The 23,554-nt window shown below is 40.3% G+C and overlaps 1 long non-coding RNA gene across 1 annotated transcript in view; it reads left to right on the top strand.

Moving 5' to 3' along the window:
• Window positions 1-23,554, top strand: part of LOC121637188 — an 84,419-nt gene that overhangs the window by 33,350 nt on the left and 27,515 nt on the right. Inside the window, exon 2 of the long non-coding RNA XR_006009809.1 lies at window positions 153-160. This is a non-coding gene — a long non-coding RNA (uncharacterized LOC121637188). The remainder of the gene's footprint in view (window positions 1-152; window positions 161-23,554) is intronic.

Consider the following 23,554-nt stretch of genomic DNA (forward strand, 5'->3'; position numbering starts at 1 on the left):
TAGTTCGAGGTGTTTTGTTTGCCCTGGCTCTCCCTGAAGTGTTTTTACTCAGTTATGTAAACTTTCAAATGGAAGGTTAAACTAAGATCGCGTCCATATTGGCATGTTATGTGTTACTCCCCTTTCCCCCTATAACGGCCTTAGGTAGGCAGGTCTAGGGGTCTTTCATCCTTAGGAATGAAAAGCTGCAGGACAACACGATAACTGTATAAGGGCACGTATTGGTGAACATACGTGTGTGAGTGTAAAATATAAGGAATAACAAATTCAACCCCACACTCTCCAAGGATGGGAAGCAGACAAAGAGGACCAGAATGACCAGCAGCCACCCAGGGAGTCCACCACAGGGATGACCAGCCGCCCACCCACAAGGAGGCAGGGGAAAGCCCAAGCTGGAGCCTCCATGGCCGTGGAGCACGGGGCCAAGGACAATGGTAATCCAAGCGTGAGTCAAGTGCATTACCCAGGGCTGTGTAAACTAACTACCAACCGACCAGAATGCTGGTCTTTTACTTTTAAACTTTATTTATTCCAATTCTAGGCCAGACATCTATGGATCATTGAGAAATCTTTTCAACCAAAAACCTCTCAGCAGGATGAAACTACATGACAGTTAAATGTGAACTGTTATTTATTTTGCTCATTTTCACCACATAAAAAAGAAGTAGGCTGAATACTGGTCTCACTTCAGCCCTGGTAAAAAGAGAATCAGTTTTACCCTGGCTTGTTATCAGCCACAGGAAGTATTTCTCACCGAAAAAAAATCACAAAAGTGACACCTCTGGGAGCTTAAATAGCCAAGTGAAAACTTTTAATCTGAAGAGCACATTGTGCATCCATCAGAGCTCTGAAGCCAAACTGCAGGTATTTTCTGTCATATACTTCTGATATTTTGAAAATATTTCCCCCTCTGGCTCTTTCCTCCCTGCCTATTTCTTCCATGTTTGTCAGCCTCTAGGAACTTTTGCATTTCCATATATTTAAAAAGACTCCATGTCCCTGTAGTCCAGCTACACCGGCAAAGTCAGCTGTGCAATCAGGCGTGATAAAGCAGTCTTTGGTTTTTATATCAGGCTGCAGCAAGTCAGAATGAGAAGCTAAGAATGAAGCTCTTTTCAAGAGCACAAACAGTAGATTCAGCTACATGTGGCACATTTGAAATATCATGGATAGCTCTTGTGCAATCTTAAAAACACAGTGTGTAAAATTATGTTAAGGCTAATGTGCACAGGGACATTAATTGATAACCAGAGGGCTTGTAAAGGTCCCAAGGTTATTAGGTGAAATGAAAGAACATGTTCTGAAGTCATGTGGGATCATGTGCATGCAAGGGTGCATGTGTGTGATTAATCCTTCTTGGGGAAATGAAAGCAAGGAGATTGTTCTCAGCTCTCCCACACCTGGTACAGGACAGAAATAGCTGCCATGGCGACAGCTACCCTGCCAGCATGTGACAGCCATGTTCAGACCAGCTTCGCCGTGTTTCTGTGCAGATGGTGGAGATTGGTGAACTGTGATGAGTTGTATATAAATGACACTGTAGCTCCGCCTGATTCACAGCTAACTGAACTGGCATTGGGATGTGGGTGTGATTGTTTTAGCTAAAATTCTGAGAGAAGTAAAACAGTAAAAAAAAAGTAAAACAGAAAGTTGGAATTGAATAATTCCTCTGACTGGTGGTTTTATGCTTCTGCTCTTGCACACACATTACTGCCCGGCTCTGTGTTGTGGCAGGTGGTCTCAGTTTTATTTTATGTTAATGAAAACCTGTAGATAAGCCTCTAAATCTAAGCTGCTGCAGGAGTCGTGCCGTCGTGTTTTGCATCCATAATGAGTCCTGCTGAATGAGAAGCATTTATATTTTGGAAGAATGTTCAAAACCCATTTACAGTCTCTTCACTAAAAAAGAATAAAAAAAAGCACAGACAGGAACATTTTCACTTTTTGTAAGTGGGTGATTTTACAAAAAAAAACAATCCATTGCCTTCTGAAGTCAAAGCGAGGAATTAGTATGCTCCTGATGCTGCCAGAGACCTTTGTGGTTTTTATACAGACGTCCCATTATAGTGATGCTGCCCCCATTGCAGCAGGCTGAAGCTAAATGACTCAAGTCCAGCGGCTCTCTGACTCTTAGTGTTTTCAGTAGAGATTAAAGGAAAGTCAGAGTATCACTTCATAACCTGAGGGACAAAAAGGCCTGACTGTTTAAAGCTGAGGCTTCATTTTTAAAGCCAAGAATAAGCCTGGAAAATACTAAGTTAAATTGAAAATATGAATGTTGTATTATCTTCTACAACCTGCAGCTTCACTCCAGAATGTGTTATAGCATGACATGATCTGTTTCTGCTGGTATATTAGAAGCTCTCCTGGTTCTTGTTTTTATGTTAATTTCTTTAGCTCCTTTTTAATGTTTAGTTAGTATTTACTTCATTTACAGCTGCTGTTGACCATTTTTTCACCACCCGTTCAACTGCTTACTAACACAAATATTTAATCAGCCAATCACATAGCAGCATATAGTCATGTAGACATGGTGAAGACGACTTGCTGAAGTTCATAGTGAGCATCAGAATGAGGAAAAAAGGGGATTTTAGGGGCTTTGAATGTGGCATAGTTGTTGGTCTGAGTATTTACTGGGATTTGCACACTGGTTGGAGAAAGAAAACAATAAGTCAAATAATCACTGGTCTGATGAGTCTCCATTTCAGCTCCACATTCAGATGCTAGGCTCAGAATTTGGTGAAAACATCATGAAAACATGGATCCATCCTTCCTTCAGACTGTTGGTGGTGTAATGGTGGGGGATATTTTCTTGGCTCATACTGGCCCCTTAGTACCAACATGGCCTGGTTTAACCAGCACAGCCTACCTGAGTATTGTTGCTGACCATGTCCATCCCTTTATGACCACAGTGGAGCATCTTCTGATGCTACTTCCAGCAGGATAATGCACCATGTCACAAAGCTCAGATCATCTCCACCTGCTTTCTAGAACATGACGATGAGTTCACTGGACTCCAACGGCCTCCACAGCCACCAGATCTCAGTCCAGTAGAGCAGCTTTGGGATGTGGTGGAACGGGAGATTCTCATCATGGATGCAGCCGACAAACCTGCAGCAACTGTGTGATGCTGTCATGTTAATATGGAGAAAACCTCTGAGGAAAGAAGCAAACTTTTGAGAACCTTAGGTCTCAGTTTGCTTGCCATGTGAAAGCAAACAGACCATCCAAAGAAAGGAAGTGACGTAGGACATGTCGTGGTGAAACAGGTTGGATAGCTTGCTGCTCATTCTGGACACATTCTGGTGAAAACCACATTAGATTTGAACATCAAAGTAAGAAAACAAACCTCAAGACTGCAGAAACTCAGCATTACTCCATTGTTTGTTTGTGGCATACTTGCCGGTTTTGGTCCTGGCCAATCAATGAGTCGGATTTTCTTTTTCTTTCCTGTTGGTAAGAGGTTGTTTCAGGGAATATCACTCGTGCGAGAGGTCGTTCTAACTGTGTGACGTTGTCTAGGTGGTTTGATCTGCTTTAGCAAAGTGCACTGTGAAAGCAAACCAAACCAAAGGTGCAAAATGTTTGGAAATCCCTACCCAACTGACCATCCAGGTGTGCATGCACCCTAAGTTTACTGTGCACACCCTACATTTACATGTGGATGTTTGATTTTTCACGTTTGTGGGTTTTGCAACCAAATAGTCACCATATATCTTTGGATTAAACACCCAAACACAAACTAAACAGTTCATCTACAACTAAAAGAGAAGGAACACTCTTTAGAGGATAATAACATTGACATTTCCGATGTAACTGATATTACCTAAATAAGTCTTTCAAGTTTATGATGAGCTCTGTATTTTTGGAGTATTGGATCATTGACTTGTATCATTTGAATAAGAAACAGATTTCAGTGAACTCAGGCAGTGGGGCATAATATCTGATGTGGTTTGACGTGACATTACAGTGAGATTAATGATGTGAGCTTGGCTGAGCTGACATTGACAGGAAAACAGAAGATCTTTTCCAGACAAACTTCCGCTAAAACACCTCCAAAACAACTGCTACGCTAATTTGCAGTAACCACACGTTGTGAGGGCCGAGAGCTCTGGGAAACAGTGACAAATGAATGGTGGAGTGTGTGAACAGAAGGCCTGCCGACAGCTCCTCGGGGTCCTGTTCTCTCCATCACTATGGCAAGATTTTAATCAGCTGCAGCTGTAAAGGTTGTGCTTTCCAAGCTGAATGTGTTTTGAATAAGCCTGTCCCCCAGATTGCTGGAGCTAGAGGAATAATTGGCTGATAAATCATAAACCAGCTGGGCGCAGTCGCCAGCCTGACAAGGGATATTTTGGTTTGGAAGTGTGAGGTCTGTTTGTTTAGTTTGACAGAGTTTTGATGGTGTGAATTCCAACCAGAACACCACCAGCATGAATAAAAAGCACAGAAAATGATGGCTTTACAACTTCTGCTTGAAAAACAGCTCAACTGTTCTGCTATGATAGCACAGAGAGCTAAACATCAACATTTCTTTACGTTCCACTGCTGTTCCATTTGCATCTGTAACTATAAGCGTACTTCAGTCAATAAAACAATTGCAATAAGAAGCCACGACATCATGAACCACTGCTGATCTGCAGTTGTTTTTTCTGCTGAATGACTTCTGAGGAAGTTTGACATGAACCCCAATGTTTTCCTCACCGGGATTCGCCACGCTGGGGGCTAATGCTGCTCACCCTGCAGGGTTACTGCTGCAGTGATCACTCTTGTCTGGGTGGTTGGAGGGGTCCTGCACTTCATCCTAATGGTTGTGGCGTGGGACCCGGCCGGCCGTGATCTGGATGGTTCGTGTCTTGGTAGCCTCTGTGGTCATGGGTGGGGTGGCTCCCTGTGTGCACGCATCCCCAAGATATCACTTCCTCAAAGTAGCATCAAGTCTGATATTAGGAATTAGAGTTTGTGGGAAATGGGATGAGTGAGTGGGGTGGGGTAAGGGCTCATCCTCCCCTGAGCTTAAATTTAGCTCCAGCATAACAGAAAAGCCTCCTAACCAAATAAAGTCAGATTTACAAACCTATGCGATCTCTGCAGATTCAGAACCTTTAGATCCCAACCAAAGGTTTATAAGCCACTTTTCTCTATGTATTTTTGTAAAATCCTTGGCTTACTCTCCCTTTTATATGACTTCATGAAATAAACTGAAACAGTTTCTTGATTTCAAGGGTGACAACAACCAAATAAAACATAAACATGAGGCCTTTTCTAGCACTGAAGAATACATTTACCACACTCAGGCCTACAATGAGCTAGACTGATCAATACTTAGTGTCAGGCAGAACTAATGAAGTGGATGTCATGTGAAACCCAGTCGTACTGCCTTCTGTTGACATGATGAAGTCTGGTTAATTAGCTTTAATGATCTAAGTGATAGGTGTGATTTCCTGACAAAGAAAGATATAAAAACATAATCAGGGATTAAATCAACCAGTTACACACCCTTTAATGTGCAGCTTGTGAATATTAACACATGTCAAGTTATAATAAAAACACAAGCCTGCTAATAAGAATTTTATTATTATACTCTCTTAATCCCATCTTCTCTGCATTTAACCCATCAGTGGGCTGCTATGGTTCCAGCGGGGGGGTCAAGTTGCCACAGTGGTTGGCCTTCATAGTCTGTCTGGGGACTTGAACCTGGGTCTGTTGAACCCAACCATCAGGCTGCCATGCAGGGTCCAGTCCAGTTCACAACTAAAGTCACCTTCAGGTACTTTAAGGCTGCATTTCGATGTGATCTAATTATGATGGAAATAATTCCAAACTAAATTAGTCTAAATGATCATAGTTGTGTTAATAATCTCTTCGATTCAATCTCGATTAAGCTTGGGGTGACAGTGAAGAAAAAACATTTACTTTTAAAAGAAACTTCCAGCAGAGCCAGGAAGGACGGCCATCTACCTTCACCAGGTGTGAGTTGAAAAGACAGAAAAGGAGGATCAATAAACATCACACCTGCTGAGTAAGAGAAAAGAAATACCAGCTAATGACATGTTGATCATTACCCCAGAAGCCAAAACTTTATCGATTAAAACCTGCAGAATGAAAATGTCACAGTCGCTCTCAGACCGTTTGACTGGCAGGTGACCTCTGGGGAAATCAATTAACATCGCATCATTTAGCAAAAACAAGCAAAATGAGGATGTAACAGATCAGTTTCTTCATCATCTCCACACCTTTCCACCATTTTTGTCTCTAACTGGGAGTGCGGCATTTTCTTTCAGAAGAATAATTTAATTAGTTGGGTGGTGGGTAATTGCTGGATACCACATTCCTGTCTGCAGCCTCCATGGTAACCTTTTGAAGATACTTTTGAATCTCGTCTCTGTTTTCACTTTAATTCAGTAATTATGTTTGAGATCACAGTGAGTCCCATCACCGACACGCCACGGTGACTGTGGAGGTGGAAAAGAGCTGCAGAGAACTTTGAGATGAAGGTTTTTCTACCTGTCTATTACAAAGAGAGAGAAAAGAGCTTTTAACTAAATCAACTTTTTCTGGGAGTGATGCCAAAAGATTTCTATATAATATACACCTGTGCACCCTCCTTATACATTTTTATGTCTCCACAAGGTGAATTTTAGGAAGTAAAATCCTTCAAAATGTTTTACTCAGACAGATTTCCAGGTCACGAAGGGCGAACGGAGAGAGGAGACGAGGAGGCGCTGATTAAAGAAGAGCTGTATGACTTTAGTTTCCACCACATTAGGTTTAATGAAAACATTTAACAAGTTCTCACAGGCAGCTAATTAATTCTAATTTTCAACCAAACTTTCACTGATGATCCTCAGAGCAAACTTCAAAAAGTGCAGATGACTAACTTTAGAATTTCTTTTGTGGTCAAATCCAGTAAAAACCAATAAAAGATGCTGGTTTTGTTCTGGGGACTGATGAGTTGCTGGAGCTGATGGCCCAGAGATGAATGGTGCACAAGCTACTGAACATAATGAACAATTCTTCACACCCACCACACCAGTGGTTCCCAAATTATTTTCTTTGGGGACCTCCTTCATTAAACTACCAAACCCACCTTAAGCCATGCCTGTTTTCTTTTTTTTTTTTATTAAATCATTTATTTGAATGGAACAGTGGATATTAATGAATTACAGTATTGCTGTAAATGTGGCGAACTTACCAATGCGCTAATTTCCATCCGTAGGTTCTCACCACAAATGATGCATTCAGGCCAATAGCTTTCCTGTTGTCTGATAAAAACCAAAGTAAAGGTAACTTACTTTCTCTTTTTCTCAGACATGTTTCATTAATGAATTTCTGCAGAGGTAACAGGGACAGACATGAACTACTCCACTATTTTATTGACTGACTATATTTTTATTTTATCACTCCGTATTTTAACAATCATTATCTTGGTTTTTAAGTACACTGTCGGGAGTTGCTTTACCACTTTCTTTGTATAAATATGATACAGTGTCAATAAAAGCTTTAAACTACTGGAGCTGCACCAGCTCTCTGCCCTCACTAAACCACACAGTTCATGGACAATATTGATTAGATGCACAAGGTTAGACCTACTAAGTGGCTTTATTTTATTTTTGACTAAGTATATATGTTCTAAAACATTGTGTAGTAGATTTTGATGACCCCCAATTTATTTACTTTGGGACCTGGTTTCAGAAGTTTCGGGTCGGGTCATGGGTGCAGCAGCCTAATCAGAGAAGCCCAAACTTCCCTCTCTCTGGTCACTTTTTCCAGCTCATCTGGGGGAATCCAGAGGAATTCCCTCTCTCATCAGATCAGAAGAATCTGCTTCTTGTGGCCATTTAGCAGGTTTCACGTACCATTTAGAGAGGAATGTGCCCTACTCTCCGACTGAATCATAGTGAAATGTGAAAAACTTGAAAGGCTCTGCAAATGTTCAGCAATATGCACTGATGTGCTGCCTGGTTCTGGTCGTTCAGGCAGTTACTTTGATGGCTATGTTAAAGGAGGCTTTAAACTCATCTCATTTAGTGTGAAGAACCCTTTGGAGAGTTCCCTTCACAGCACTTAGAGCCCAGGGGAGCCATACAGCTTCTTCCTGTGTGGACCAAAGTAGCATGAATATGAATATAATTGTTTAAAGTTTAACCCCATCCACTGTTACGCATCCGTGGAGGAAAGCTTTTGTTAATTTTTCTACTATAGAGGAAAAGTAAGTGGAGGAGATCAGTGAGGATTTAATTAGGTGATTGAGTTTGTTCTCTGGAGAGTCAAACCTTTAGTGGGGCAGTAAAGCAGTAAAACTCTGAACAGAGAATTTTAGGCATGATTGGTTATGAATCACCAGTTGGGAAGCAGTTTTAGAGGCATCGAAATAAGAAATATTAAAGGAAGAGCAGGTGAAGAATTGTGACTAAGCTTAAATTATTATTTCATTTGATTTCAGGGATCAAAATATCAGTTCTTTATCCACAGGCATCACCAGACCTCTTACACTGGGCCATGTTCCTGTCTGTGGTCTGTCCCCTGATCTAATCTCAGGAGTTAACCATGCAGCTCTAAGGGATAAGGTGATAAAACAGTAAAACAAACAGAGGACAGTAGTGTTAGAGAAATATGTTAGTCAAATAAAACTTTTTCATGGAAATCAAAACAAACTCTCAGTCTGAGACGAAACAGCAGTCATTGATCCTGTGGATCGCCAAACTGGAAAGGCATGTTGGCCTTGGTGGTTCAGTAATAAGTTGGTTTAAATCACATCTTTTTAACAGAGAATTTTGGACTATTTAAAACTATAACATAAATTGTGGTGTCCCACAGGACTCGTTTTTAGGCCCAATACTTTTTAATCTTCACATGTTGCCTTTAGGAGACGCCATCAGGAGACATGGCATCAGTTTCCATAATTATGCTGATGGCACAGCTTTATAGGGTCTCCTGATGACCCAGAGCCTTTAGATCCTCTTTTAAATGGTATTTTTAAGTATTAGATAATGGATGGTGCCAAACTTTGCCCAGCTCAACCAGGACACAATGGAGGTTTGAGCCACTGGTAATGAAGCCCAGAGAGAGAAACTGTCTGCACAAATGAAATCACTGCAGGAAAAAACCTCAGCGTTACCTTTGAGTAACAAGTTATAGATTTAACTAGGACTGGTTTTTATATCCCAAGAGTTCGACAGTGTTTCTCCCAAGCCAGTGCAGAGACACTGATTCATGCTTTTATTTTTGCATTGATTATTGTAATGCTCTCCTTTCCGGTCTTCCCAAGAAAACAATACCTCTACAGCTCCTGCAGAACTCAGCTGCTAGAGTCCTGAAAGAGAAAACACTACACTGGTTTTAAAGTCTCTGCACTGGCTTCCTGTTAGTTAAGTTTGATTTTAAGATTCTCTGACTGGTTTGTAAGGTTCTTAATGGTCTCCATGCTGAATGTTTATCAGGACTGCTTTTACAGTATGAGCCTTGTAGAACCCTCCGGTCTTCAGGTCGAGGCTCTTCAGTGATCTCCAGAGTAAGAACCAAACCTTGTGGTGAGATGGCTTTTAGCCACAATGGCCCACACTAATGGAACAACCTTCCTGAACACCTGAGGGCAGCAGAGAGACTGAAAACACACATTTCCAGCCTGGCTTTTATTTAATTTCCTTTTATTAATTTATTTTCTGTCTTGAGTGATCTAAGCGTTTTTTTTATTCTGCCTGCATCAACTGTAAACTTTTTATTTTATGTTTAGAACTTTGTTCAGTGGTAGCCGTCGTGAAGTGCTTTTATAAATAAAGTTGGCTGGCTTTTAACCTTTGTTTTATTCTTTTACTGATTTTATTTATTTTATTCATTCACTTTTTTTTTACTTTATTTGACTTATTGGTTGTACTTATTTTTACTTTCTTTGTTTGGTTTTTATGTTTGTTTTTTTTTTAATAATATCATTTTTAGGTCTCTGGTTTGTTTTCGTGATAGTCTTCTCTTATTGGGTTGGTGGGTTGGACCAGTGGAGTTTTAGAAGGAGCAAAACTATTTTGTACCTGCATTTTTTCAGTTTCCTTTGTAGAACAAGTTGTTATTAGATAATCAGTTTTGGTTGGAAGCAAACAGGAACTCTAGAGTAGAAAAGGTCAGGTATCCATCAGCTCTGCACATAACCCCGACTATCCTGTTGCAGGATGAGTGTGCACTGCATGCATGTGACAGGTCAGATGTGATGTGTTTGCCCTCAGGTCAGGGAAGTAAAAATCTAAGTGCAACAGGAGATATTTACAACTACTCTGTTTTAATCGGGTACATTCATCTTCTAACCTGCTCTGCGGTGAGGATGAATGATGCTTTTGCAACCCTACTTCACTTTGCATGCGGCTCATTGGGTTTGAGGCCATGTGGGCTGGTGTCACCCCTGATAGGACACATGCGACTTTGGTGCCAAAGCAGAACTGGCCCAGATGGCTCATTAGACCAGAGCAGTGAGCCTCTGGCAAGGCTGCAAAAAACCTTCCACACCTGACACACAGCTCAGCCAGATAAATAAATATATAAAATAAAATAAATAAAATCTCTCCATCTTCTTCATAGAAGCAGGTTTTTTTTTTTGCATTTCTCTGCCTCCTTAGAGAGCAACTCTTTGCATTTCACTATTTGCTCAACCCTGAACGGCCTCATCAGCACCTCCAGCAAACTGACAACGCTGCGAGTTCAAGAGCGAGAGATAAAAACAGAGAAAGAAGAGGTGACAGAAGTCCTCAAGTGTTCATGAAATAATTATCTGTTCCCGTTATCTCGGTGTCATACCAGGTCCTGATGCTGTCACTCAGACCAGCTGCAGGTGTCACATCTGAAAAACCAGCAAGATAATTAACCTGCTGCTGGGCTGGACCATCAGCAGGAGAAAGCTTCAGGTCGAATGTGGTTAATATCTGCTTCTTGTATTAAAGGATCAAGCTGGCTCAATGATGGCTGGATCACTTAAACCACAATTCAAGTCACTAAGGCTGTTTTCTGAAGACAAATTGTTTGTGTTATGTTTATATCCTGCAGAGAGAAAGTGTAGTTTTTCTGTGCTCTGTCCTTGAATCTGTGCATTGTATTTCTACACTGTCACCAAGAGAATCAGTTCTGTGAGAAAACTGTACAACAGTGTTTCTCACACGGGGGTATGCATACCCCTTAGGGTGCTTGGAGACACTCCAGAGGGGAAAATGAGAAAATAAAATTTTAACAAAAAGAGAGTTAGTATAAATTTATAATATCCATGTAATATAAATGAAAATAAATGTAAGTTTTTAAACTAAATCTTATATCAGTTTAACTAATTTAAAAACAGAAAAAGTCCACATCACTTCTATACCAAGTGATTTCTGTCACATTCTGTTACATCCCAAATAATATCACCCATCAGTCTCCACTTTGAAATTCATGAAAAGATGGGTTAATACTGGGAAGCAAAGCAGCCCTGTTGTTAAAAAACAAACAAACAAACAAAAAAAGGTATTTAGATGAATATGTTTTACGGTGATTTATGTCCATGAACTGCAGGCCATCCATGGCATTGAGTTTCTTATGTGGGTAGAAAACTTGCTAGCAGCAGCATGAAGAAGCATGATTTTTTTTTAAAAAGGAAGATACTGGACGAGAATAATGGATCTCCAACAGAAAACTTCTGTTTTATCTTGGAGGCGATGCATGGGAAGCTGAGTGTTGACATGCAAAACAGGAAACTGGAAGTTAGGCGTGTGTGATGCTGCAAGATTTAGTATCAACCCAATACCATCCAACAGGTAAATAGGGCTAGTATCATTTATAATAACAACGAAGAACAAGAACAAGAAGAACAAGAACAACAAAGTTATTAGTTGTACCATAAAAACTGGAATTTGGTATTATCTCAGGGAGAGCGGCTGATTTTGGGCATGTAGTTGCCTTGTCACAGTGGTGAACCAAATCCAGCAAAACCACTTCATTCTTCCTAATTCATGAAGTTTCTAAAAGTTTTCAGCCTTACATTAAAGAAGTGATGTTATTAGTATCCATCAATATCCGTACCAACGTTGATATGGATAATTTTGATATTTGGATCAATCCGCCCAACTACTACTGGAAGCTCACATCAGTTCTGCATAGCGACATGGGTCCTTTTCCCTGTGTTGGTGTTTGTGTGTGAGACAAACAATGAACCAAAAGACGCTTGGTAAAAATTGATTACCTGATCAAAAAAAAAAAAAAAACAAAAAAAAAAACTAAGTAGAAAAAACAAGTCGATCAGTGTGAAGTAGCCCATTCAGCACAACGTTGAACTGAGCTCTTTTTGTCGTGTATATAAATATAGTTGAGTTCAGAAGGATGTTAATCAGATTTTAACTGGAAGCTTCATTGGGGGAGACTTAATTACTTTAATAATGCTGCTTATATTTATATTTTATCTCTGAGGCAACAGAAAAAACTATTTATCAAATATCACCAATTTGCTGCTTTTCATCTGCAGATCACCTTCATTATTTTCCAATTTATGGATCATTTTCTTATATGGTAATTGATATGATTACTTATTTTTGAGTCTCTATGGGTTTGCATTATTATTTTCATGTTTTTCTCTTTTCATCCAGACATAAACAGCCTCAAACCGGTCGTTTGGCATAATGCTCACGCTTTAATGGCTTCATTTCCAGGCATAAATCTGTCTGCTGTAAAGTTGAACGAGTCGCCTGTGTGCTGCCTTCAGTGTCTGCAGTATAATTCACATCAGGTCGCTGTAAACACAGAGAGGCTGTCAGGTAATTTAGACTTTTCCCTCCAATGTTTTTGACTCCTGCTCTCATATCTGGACGTGACAGAGCTCTTTTTCTCTGTTTATTTGATGAAGTGATGCATTACGCTTGTTCATTGATGAAAGCACGACCCCGCTGAGGTTTGTAACTCAATAATTTACATAGTAATTTCAACGGGAGTTGTTCTGAGCTGATATCTGATGGGTGGGCGGCTGAGCGTCCCATTAGCACCTGGAAATGAGACGTTCTTTTGCATGGTGAGCATTTTCTACCTGCACTCAAACTGTTCTGTATGTAGATGTATGCTGCTGGTTGCTCGTCTCACTGTCTGCTTCCGTTCTCTGTTTATATGAGGCGAATAACTAAAAATATATAAATATTCGGGTTCTGATCACGATGCTGCTCACACTGATGAGAGAAAATTACTTTACAAGCGCAGAAAAGTTTGAATGAAAGTCTGAAATTAACCAACAAATAATCAAATAGTTTCACTGGTGATTTATTTATTCAGTGATATTCAATGAAAGAAAAGTAAAAAACAAACAAAAAAGCATTTTCTTTATGTTAAACCAAAACAACTGGATAACCAATTATTTGGTTTACCTTCCAGTTAATTTATATAAAGTTCAGAAAAACTTGCTTTCAAGCGCTTAGTTGTTGGAGCCTTTTTTGTTTTTGCCCTCAATTTTTTTTCCTGATGTCTGGATTTTATAAGGTTTTTAAAGATTAAAGGTTTGTAAATCACATTACTTCATTAGTTTTGGTCCTTCTCTGTTAACTTCTGCTATTTGTGATAAGTTAAAGTTCATGTGGTGATAAAAGCGGAAGCTTCTTTCATTGTTTCAGTAACAACAGCACATTGATGGTTTTGCTTTCTGATGACGTAGACTGGGCCCTATGATGGACATTTTTATGCAGTTTTATATAGAACAGTATATGTTTGAATGTCTACATGCAACTGGTTTGTATGGAAAGGTGAAACGTCTTGACTTCTGCACCAGGGAAACTACTTTTGCTTGCGGAAGTTGCAGTTCTCATACGCCAACACCAGCTTTGCACAACGGTAACAGCGACCTCAGGCACAGACGCTTCGAGTCTTTCCTCCTCCCATCTGGGACTTCCTCCATCTTCTCAGGCTTTGTAGATGTAAAGTGTAAACACTTCTTTGTTAGAGTTTCTTTCTGATATCCTGCGACTCTGAGTGGTGACTCTCCTTATGCATGAGATTTTTAATAAAGATATAGAGAAGCAGCTGTTTGTTCACAATAAACACACAAAGCAACAATGCTATAAAAACAACAAAAATATGTACTTACAGGAGCACAACATTGCAGGATGTTATAGACTTCCACATGCAAAAACTCGTCTGAGGCACCAGATCATTCAGTATATCTGGATCTGATCTATACCAGTGCAACAAAATCAACACTTTAGTTTTACTTTCTGTATGTTCTCTGAGGTCTTTCAGTGTGGCAGACAACTGGTTGTTTGTTATCTTAGTTAATTCAAAAAGTATAAATTATGCCAATGACTTAAACATAGCATGTTTATCCCATTTAAATGTGTTATTTAAATTAGTAGATTGTCAGGGTAAGTGGAGGGGGCAGGTGAAGAGGATTTATTTGCAGATAATGGAGGATGCTTGCATTGCAGGATACAAAAACACATATTAGATAACAGGCTAATGAACACAACAGGAAAAATCAGGACTAGGAAAATGAAGGAAATCAACATGGAGACAACAAAGATCTAGCATATAGTATATAAGCACTGAGGAGTAATAACCAAATGAGGAGCAGGTGCTAGAAAAATTGGAAATGAAATGTGACAGTTTTACTGTCTTATTGAGCTCATTCTAAATCTGGGATCCTCTGCATACGACACTGCCCGGACCTGGGCTGTCCCCATGGTGGGATATAAGGCACATGAGTTTGGGTGTGTGTGTGTGTGTGTGTGTGTGTGTTCAGGAAAGCAGTTGGAGATGATCTGAGCTTTGTGACATATTTTTCTGACTGTTCTCTCTAAAACCTAGAGATGGTTGTGTGTAAATTAGGTCAACAGTTTCTGAAAGACTCAGACTAACAACCATGCCACATCTAAACTCACTTAAATCCAATTTCTTCCTCATTCTGATGCTCAGTTTGAACCTCAGCAAGTCGTCTTCACCATGTTTACATGACTAGATGTACTGAGATGCTGCCATGTGATTGGCTGATTAGATATACAAGTGGACCTAGTAAAGTAGCGTGTGTGTATACATCCACAATATAAGTAGCTGTACCTATGTGAACCTCTTTCTTCACCAGACTGAAATGTTTCTGTGCGTAGCCATCTTCACAAAGCTCTCATCACTTCAACACTCCATATTTAAAAGTCTAGCCACATTTAACTCTTTATTATCCTGAAATTGTTCCTAATGAACATTCATTTACTTTTGTTTGAATCTTGTTGTCTATAGAGGCACCAGTCATCGATGTCACGCTTCAAACCCATGTGCTGTCGCTCTCAGTAAATAGATAATAGAAAAAAAGAAAAGGCCATAATGCTTTCAACAGAGCCCAGCACCCCCCAACTGCCCCCCCTCCATCCCCAACAGGAGTATTTTAATAGAGTCATGTAATTGCAGGATGCAGGGCCGGGAGTTGTTTTGTGTCCGTGAGGATGTGCTGCTTTAATTTGAGCTGTTCCACCGCGGCACAGCTCTGAACAGATTCCTAGGTGCTAAATCACTCAGCAGCAAGGCTGCCATGCTCTGAGTGCAAGATTTCATGAGCTTGGCATTTAAAAGCAGAGGCTTCATATGTCTCCTGATGGGCAGAACAGGCCCTGATGGATGTGTGTTCGTTTCAGTCAGATGCATGGATAATGCTACAGATATTTCATGTGTGCCTGACAGCTTCTTCTCTTTGAGTAGATCAGCATGAGACAGCCATTGTGTAAATGTAATTCTGAGGCTGTTGAAGCATTGTGACACATTAACTATATACAACTCACTGCAGTAATGCTAAGGTAATGCTAAAGACAATTAAATTTGATCTTTAAATGTTTTTATATGGTATAACTTTCTTTAAAGACTAAAGATATAACATGAGACAGCTCATGAGAATGGGAGGAATAGATGTGTGAAGAGGAGAAAAGGGAGAGCCATTTTCTCCTCTCGCTCAGTGCATCTAGCCCAAACCCAGGAGAGATGCAGTGATGAGTGCATGCAAAGAGGAAGTTAAACAGCGGTCAAAGCAACCTGCTGCTTTCCATCACCATACTCAACAACTTCCAACACAGACCCATCCCTGAATATTTTAAACCGAATATTTTAATGCCAAATGCCTGAGAAGCTGCTGATCTAGTTCCACATCAGTGCTGCTCTCTGTATTCTCCACTGTGGACAGTCAGGACTGCGGTGAAAACCACTGGCTCCTTCAATCTTTTAATTTAGAAAACAAAAATAACACACAATACGAAAACATGGGTGATGCAAGACTGGACAGGCAAGTGATCAGACCTCAAACAAAGGAGAACATGAGGCAATAAAGATAAGACCCACCAGACCGTATGTGTGACATGGTGGTGTGAGTGTCATGGTAAAGGTGGGAAACATTGTTGGACTCATTTATATAGACCAGTACTACTCAATTTGGTTTCACGAAGGCTGCAGCCCTGCAGATTTTCAATGTCTCCCTGCTCCAACACACCTGACTCAAATGAATGAGTCATTTTGCAGATAGGCTGTTGGATCCATTGAATTTGAGTCAGGTGTGCTGGAGCAGGGATACAGCAAAAACCTGCAGGGCTGCAGCCTTTGTGGGAGCAAACTGAGTAGCCCTGATAAAGACAAATCTGGACAAACACCAGAAGTGGCCCCTTTGCCATTGAGGTGGCATTTCTGTACATGTCAGAGCAGAACAGAAGAGAATTACTAGTTTCTTAATGATTTCAAGAAAATAAGAAAATCTGTGCAGCTGTTGTGAAAAACTTTAAATGTAGTAAAAAAACAAAACAAAACTAAACACATGATTGGGATGAACAAGGACGGTTACTTCATGAAGATTGTCGCTATCTGACACTGAGGGGGGGCACTTGTCCATCAGCTGATGGCAGTGTGTACACAACCCTCCCGTTACATTACAGGGGAAACACTGGATTATTTCCAACAACTGCATGTTAAATTTTGGTGAAACGTTGTTAATCTGATATAAAAATTTTCGTATCCATGCTGCTGTCCAGATTAATGAGACGCAGCAGGAAACATTTGTTATGCTAGTTCATGTTATTGGAGACAAGCAGCTGCAGAGTGAGACCACATTCACTCTGCAGCTCAGTTGCAATTTATTTATTTACTTTTTTTTAACAATGACTGCTCCAAATGCCTAATTTGGGAGATAATTTAAATGTGACGTGATTTGCATGAATCAGGACAACGTGGTTACCAGAAAATAAAAATCATTCAATCACTAACACAGATTATGTACACCGTGTCCTGCAGCCTGAATTAGTTATAACAAACCCATGTCAAATATCTGAGAAAATGAAAAATTAACAGCTTTTGTAAAAATAAAAAAAGACATGTTATAAGGTAAAAGGAGAATGTTTTAAAACCACTCCAGAAAGCCCAACCACATGTTGGAGCATATTAATCAGTATCTTATGATCAACAGTATCTTTAAGGGAGGGAGGGGGTCTGCTTCATGAACCCAAACTGGAAGCTGGTTCCACAGAGAGGGGCCTGGCGACTGCTTTCTGCCTTAAAAGTAGCACTATGTAACTTTCTGACCTTAAAAATATGTGTTCTGACTCATGTTGATGGCACAGTGACATTTATTGTGAACTTTCCTCGAGCTGTTGCTGCCCTGCAGCATCCTGAGGCTGAGAAACCACACTTAGCAACTTATTCTTACAGCGTCACAGCGGAGTTTGACTTTTCGTAGTGTGTCACATGCTAGCAACTGCAGATCTCTAAATGTCCAATTAAGAGGCTAATTTGCAAATATATAATCTTCACCCATGCATATACTAGAAAACAGCCTTTAAATAGGTGTCCTCTGTCGCTGACACTATGCATCAAAAGGTTTAGTCAACATCAAACTGACTTTTACTGGCTGAGGAGAGCTCAGAGTTCCAGTGGGATGAAAAATGGAGGCCGGATTATCCACCACTAGGGGCTGCCTCACTAAGAAAATCTGCCAAAGCTCAGTAGTGCTTCTTTAACATATCCTACATTTGTTCAGCCTCTTCAGGTTTTTGCTTCTTCAGGGCAGCATTGTCTGTTATTTTGTTCATTTGTCGAATGTTTACTGTCAAACTCCTTATGAAACAGGATGCACAACCACTATCCTTAACTGTTCTCTTCTTCTGCATTGGCCAGAAAGCACAAGTTTCTTTGTTGCTGTTTCAGATTGCAATTTAAAATAATGAAAGCAGAATTATCTTTGGTGGAGGATGAGCTCTTAGCTTTCTTGGTGCTGATTTTGTCCTTTTGGTGATAATTTCTGGTCTCTTTTGGTTGATTTATTCATTCTTCTTTTCCTTTTTAGGTTCATTTCATACCCATTCATTGTTGCTTGTCTCATTGTAGCTGAAAGGCCTTCTCAACATGTCAATATTAACTTTTATATGACTCCACAGAGCCCTGGGCTGTACTTTGCTGCTTGGTAATGTGACTCAACGCTTATGATATTTCACCTTTCCTGAGTTAATGCAGTTTCTAATTTAGAGTATCAGTTCAGCTTGAGGCGCAAAAGCTGGTGAAAGAGGGAAAACTCCCTCAGTAGATCCAGCCTTTAGGTCACATGGCAACAGCGTAAACCTCAGTTAGTCCATCTCAATGCGACGTTATCCATCCTGCAGGTGCCTCTATGAAAGGCGGCCGGCTGATGAAGCTGCTGGTTGGGCTGCAGTGATGGAATGAGAAGAGACAGGGAGGAGATTGGTTTGTCTGGTGCTGCCAAGGTGATGGATGCAGAGGAAACCTGGAAGGCCACATACACACGTTAAAACGCGCAACCTGCAGCACATTGCATCTATATTTAACCAAATAAAACCCGATGAGGTGATCCATTTCAATTCACATGAAGCATAATCACATCTCAGCATCCTCTTGACTTGTGTTTGCAGGATGTTTGTGATGGTGGAACTGGTCACTTTTCAACCCCTTATTTCAGTTTGTGACATTTTATAAACTCAAAGGTTTTATTTGCCTTTTTTTTTTCTTTTTCAAATTTTTCAAAAATCAAATTTAAAATTTGAATGCTTTTGCATTGTGGACAGATACCTTTCTATCGGTTATCCCACAAAACCTGGTCGTTGCAGTTGGGATGGGACAGCGGCTGAAAATAAAAGCACTGAAAATAATTTATCTGTGTATGAGAGGTAAAGGTCAAACCAGGGTGGTTTACCTTTGTTTACCACATTTCTGACGTCCTGAGTAGCAGGACTCCAATGAATGTCAAGCAAATTGAAAATAAATCTGTCACACACAAGTAAAGTATCTGCTAATAATCGTATCTTCAAACTCAGAAAGTTTGAAGAACTGACAAACTAAACCCATTTAGAAATGGCGATTTTCACCGAAAAGTGAAAAGTTTGCAGGTATGAATGATACACTGTGGTGTCCAGAACTGTGAAATGTAGTTTTAAGGTCCTAAATGAAGATAGGGAGCAATAATGTGGTGAGAAAAGAATAATAATAAATGCAGATCTCCTAATGTGTTTTTGTAGTTAAATATTTGCTCCCTTTTTGTTAAATCCCTGATCAAACTCTCACTAACAAAGCTTGTTAGCACCATCTGGAAGCCACCTTTTGGAGAAGCCAAGCATTCATGCACTGCAACACTAAATAATCATTTTTATTGCTCCAGTATTTCCTCTTGTGATCTGATCCACTGATGTATCCAAAATACTCATGTTTAACTGTGTAGATGTTTTCTTAGTTGGTTTTAAAGTGGCTTGGGTCAAATCATACCTGTTAGGTCGCTGTATAAATGAATTGGTATCACCAACAAAGGCTCGCATCATAAGAGCAGCACAAGGATCTATTTTAGGTCCATTACTTTTCACTTTGTATATAAATGATCTTGGTCTTTGAAGATGATATGAAAATACAGATGTAGGCAGATGATATGTTTGTCTATACACATGGGAATGATGCTAATAAAGTAGCTGCCAAACTATCAATTGCTATGGAGAAAGTTGTTTGGTGGCTCAATAAATTATTGGACAAATAAGGCAAGGCAATTGTATTTCTATAGCACATTCATGTACAGGACAATTCAAATTGCTTTACATAAAACATTAAAAGCATTACAGCGGGCAGAAGAGCTGCTATGTATTTCACCACGAGAACCATCCCAACGTAAGAGCAAACAGAGAAAGTATAAAACATAAACTTAGTTTAGATCACACTAGACCTTAGGTTCAGTTTTTAAAAGGACATAAAACAGATGAAATATATATTGAAATATAACTTTATGAATCTCAGATGCATCAGCAACTCACACTGAAGACATTTAAAACCTTTTTAAACACTATGATTTTATCACATTTCACCTGCTGGTCTCAAGCAAATAAGATGACTTTGAAGCCCCTCGAATTCCTGTATAGCGCAGCTCTTAAAATCCTGGAAAAGGAAACACAACACCACCACTGTCATATTGTTTCCAGGCATAAGAAGCAAAGTTTTGAAAATATGATAATGTTTGCAGTTGTGCGTCTGGTTGTTTAAATTAAATGTGGCTTTGCACCTCCACCTGTTACATATGTAGTTTACCTGCCCTCTTTTCATGGATTTTTGTGACTAATTTACATTTTTGCACCATATCCTTTCATAATATATGAAATGCACTTTGACTGAATGAGTTGCAAACTATACCAGACACATTTTTGTAATGTATTTTATGTCTGTGCCTTTGTTATTATGTATTGTTGATGTTTGTGACATGCCAAGGGACAACAGATAAAAATTAGCAGTAAAGCTAAATCTGAGCACCTTTACACTTTGTATTTTTGTTCATTAATGTGGGCAGAGGCCGAAAGATTGAGATCGCGAATACATGCGGCCGAAATGAGTTTTCGCTGCAGGGTGGCTGCGCTCTCCCTTAGAGACAGGGTAAGAACCTCTGTGATCCGGGAGGGGCTCAGAATAGAATTGCTGCTCCTCCGCATTAAGAGGAACCAGATGAGGTGGCTCGGGCATCTGGTCAGGATACCTCCTGGACGCCTCCCTGGTGAGATATTCTGGGCACGACTCACTTGGAGGAGGCCCTGAGGAAGAACCAGGACACACTGGAATGACTACATCTCTGGCCTTTGAATGCCTCGGGATCCCCTTGGATGAGCTGGTGAATGAGGCCGGGGGGGAGGGAAGTCTGGGCTTCCCTGCTTAGGAAGCTGCCACCAAAACTCGACCCCGGAAAAGCGGCAGAAAATGGATGGATGTTCATTAATGTGCAATATTTACCCTTTTAAATAAATAAAAAAATATGTATCTGTTTCAAATCCTTTTTACCTTTTTTTTAACCTTTTAATGTTTGCTTCCATTTCTTTTTATCATTTGTTTAAAATCTTTTCTCTTGCCTGCCACAGCTACAGATGGAAACTAGCTAAAAAGCTATAACCTGCTGCGTCTCTATTCAGTCTGGTCTGAGTTTAATGTTTCTACTGGAAACTCACTGGAGCGATTCGCAGCAGAGTGTGAAGCGATTGCAATGAGAAACATAACCACTACATCCAAGACCATGGTCCTTAGCCAGAAAAGGGTGGTGTGTCCTCTCCAGGTCAGGAATGAGGTCCTGCTCCAAGTGGAGGAGTTCAAGCATCTCAGGGTCTTGTTTAGAAGTGAGGAAAGGATGGAGCAGGAGATCGACAGGCAGATCGGTGCAGTGTTTGCAGTGATGTGGACTCTGCATCAGTCTGTCGTGGTAAAGGCGGAGCTGAGCTGAAAGGAGAAACTCTTACTGGTTGAGCTCCGTTCCTACCCTCACCTTTAGTCACAAGTTGTGGGTAGTGACCGAAAGAACGAGATCATGAATGCAAGCAGCCAAAATGAGTTTCCTCCACAGGGTACCTGCACCCTCCCTTAGGATGAGAAGCTCAGTCATACAGAAGGAGGTCAGAGTAAAACTGCTGCTCCTCCACATCCAGAGGAGCCAGATGAGGTGGCTCAAGCATGTGGTTGGGATCCCACCGAAAGGAGACCCTGTGGATGACCCAGGACACGTGTGAGGGACTACATCTCCCTTCTGGCCTGGGAACACCTCAGGATCTCCCTGGATGAGCTGAAAAAACTGGTCGGGGAAAGGGAAGTCTGGGCTTCCCTGCTTAGGCTGCAGACCCCATGACCCAGCCCCAGATAAGTGGTAGGAAAATGGATGGAATAAATTAATATATAAAAATACAACTAAGAAAAAGTTATCCAGTCATTTATATAAAGAAAAGAAAAAGCTGCTGCTTAGCCACCTCCTTTGTCCAGACAGCAGACAGATTAGATTCATCTGGATGAACATAGTGATGATTACTGTCCCTCCTGTGGGTCAGCTGGCTCACTGCAGGTCTTTATATGGACTTATGTTTATGCAAGTGTGTTAGTTCAGCTGCTGGCATCAAACCATCACACACATAAAAGCTGATGAGAGACTGACGCACAACATTATAGCTCAATGATGCGAAGGATGAAAACAAGACATGAGAAGATACAAAAGCTGGCACACATACATGCCAACACACACACACACACACACACACACACACACACACACACACACACACACACACACACACACACACACACACACACACTACTTCCTGTGCTCAGTGAGTGCATCGTTGTGCTTTAATAATCTGTCATTTGTGCTAATATGCCAGCGTTTCCTATTATTGGCTTTCTTGTGTTTGTTGCTCAGCATCATCATGTTTAATTAAAGTCAGCACTTGTCAAAATGCTAATTTGCAGCATCCGCGGTGGCCTCAGTGATGTGAAACCAAAATTCAGTGTGTGTGTTTTTACTGCTTGTTTTGCTCATGTTGTGGGGGCATAAAAATGTTCGTGCGGTTGAAATTTTAGGGATAAAAACAAGTCACAATATGAATATTTCAAGATTAGTGTTAAGACCTGGTGATGATCACCTGTTTGTTCTCCAAGAACAACTGTAAGTTAACCCTTTAGGTGCTAAAGTTTTTAAGACATACTATAAAATGAGACAAAATGTTGAATATGCACCAGAGCTTATGATGGCAGTAAAATTACTCATGTAAGTTCATACTGTGGCATCACAGTTTGGCAGGAGTATATGTACATGTCATAGTGAAGGTAATGGAATTCAATACCCCTGCCAACTTATGTATGTGTATGTGAGTTTAGTATTTATCAAATCTTAGTTTTCAAAATACCGAGTTGTCTCATCAAACGCACTGATGCTCGTCCTCATTTTCCAAAATACACCTGTCATCACCAGTTATTTGGTCCTATGCAACTCTCACAGATGTTTTCAGTTCTACGTTTTTCACACCTGCTGCCTCAACCACATCCAGAAACTCTCCTAAATATTGGAATTCTGCCTCCCTGACTTCGGTTAGGTAAAGCCTCAGAGTTGTCATCTCTGCTTCAGGTATGCTGTTATTACGGACGAATGCACCGTAATTTCCAACAGAAGCTGCACTTCTAAAGTTATAATAAAGTTATAATAAAGACGCACATTTGATATTAAAAGAATTAATATGGAATGTGCCTCTATATTCATGTCTGCAAACAGCTTTAATATCTAACATGTGGTGTGAAAGGTAATAGTGGATTGTGCACAAATGTC

This window comes from Melanotaenia boesemani, chromosome 1 (genome assembly GCF_017639745.1).
Source record: "Melanotaenia boesemani isolate fMelBoe1 chromosome 1, fMelBoe1.pri, whole genome shotgun sequence".
In the NCBI taxonomy this organism is placed as follows: domain Eukaryota; kingdom Metazoa; phylum Chordata; class Actinopteri; order Atheriniformes; family Melanotaeniidae; genus Melanotaenia; species Melanotaenia boesemani.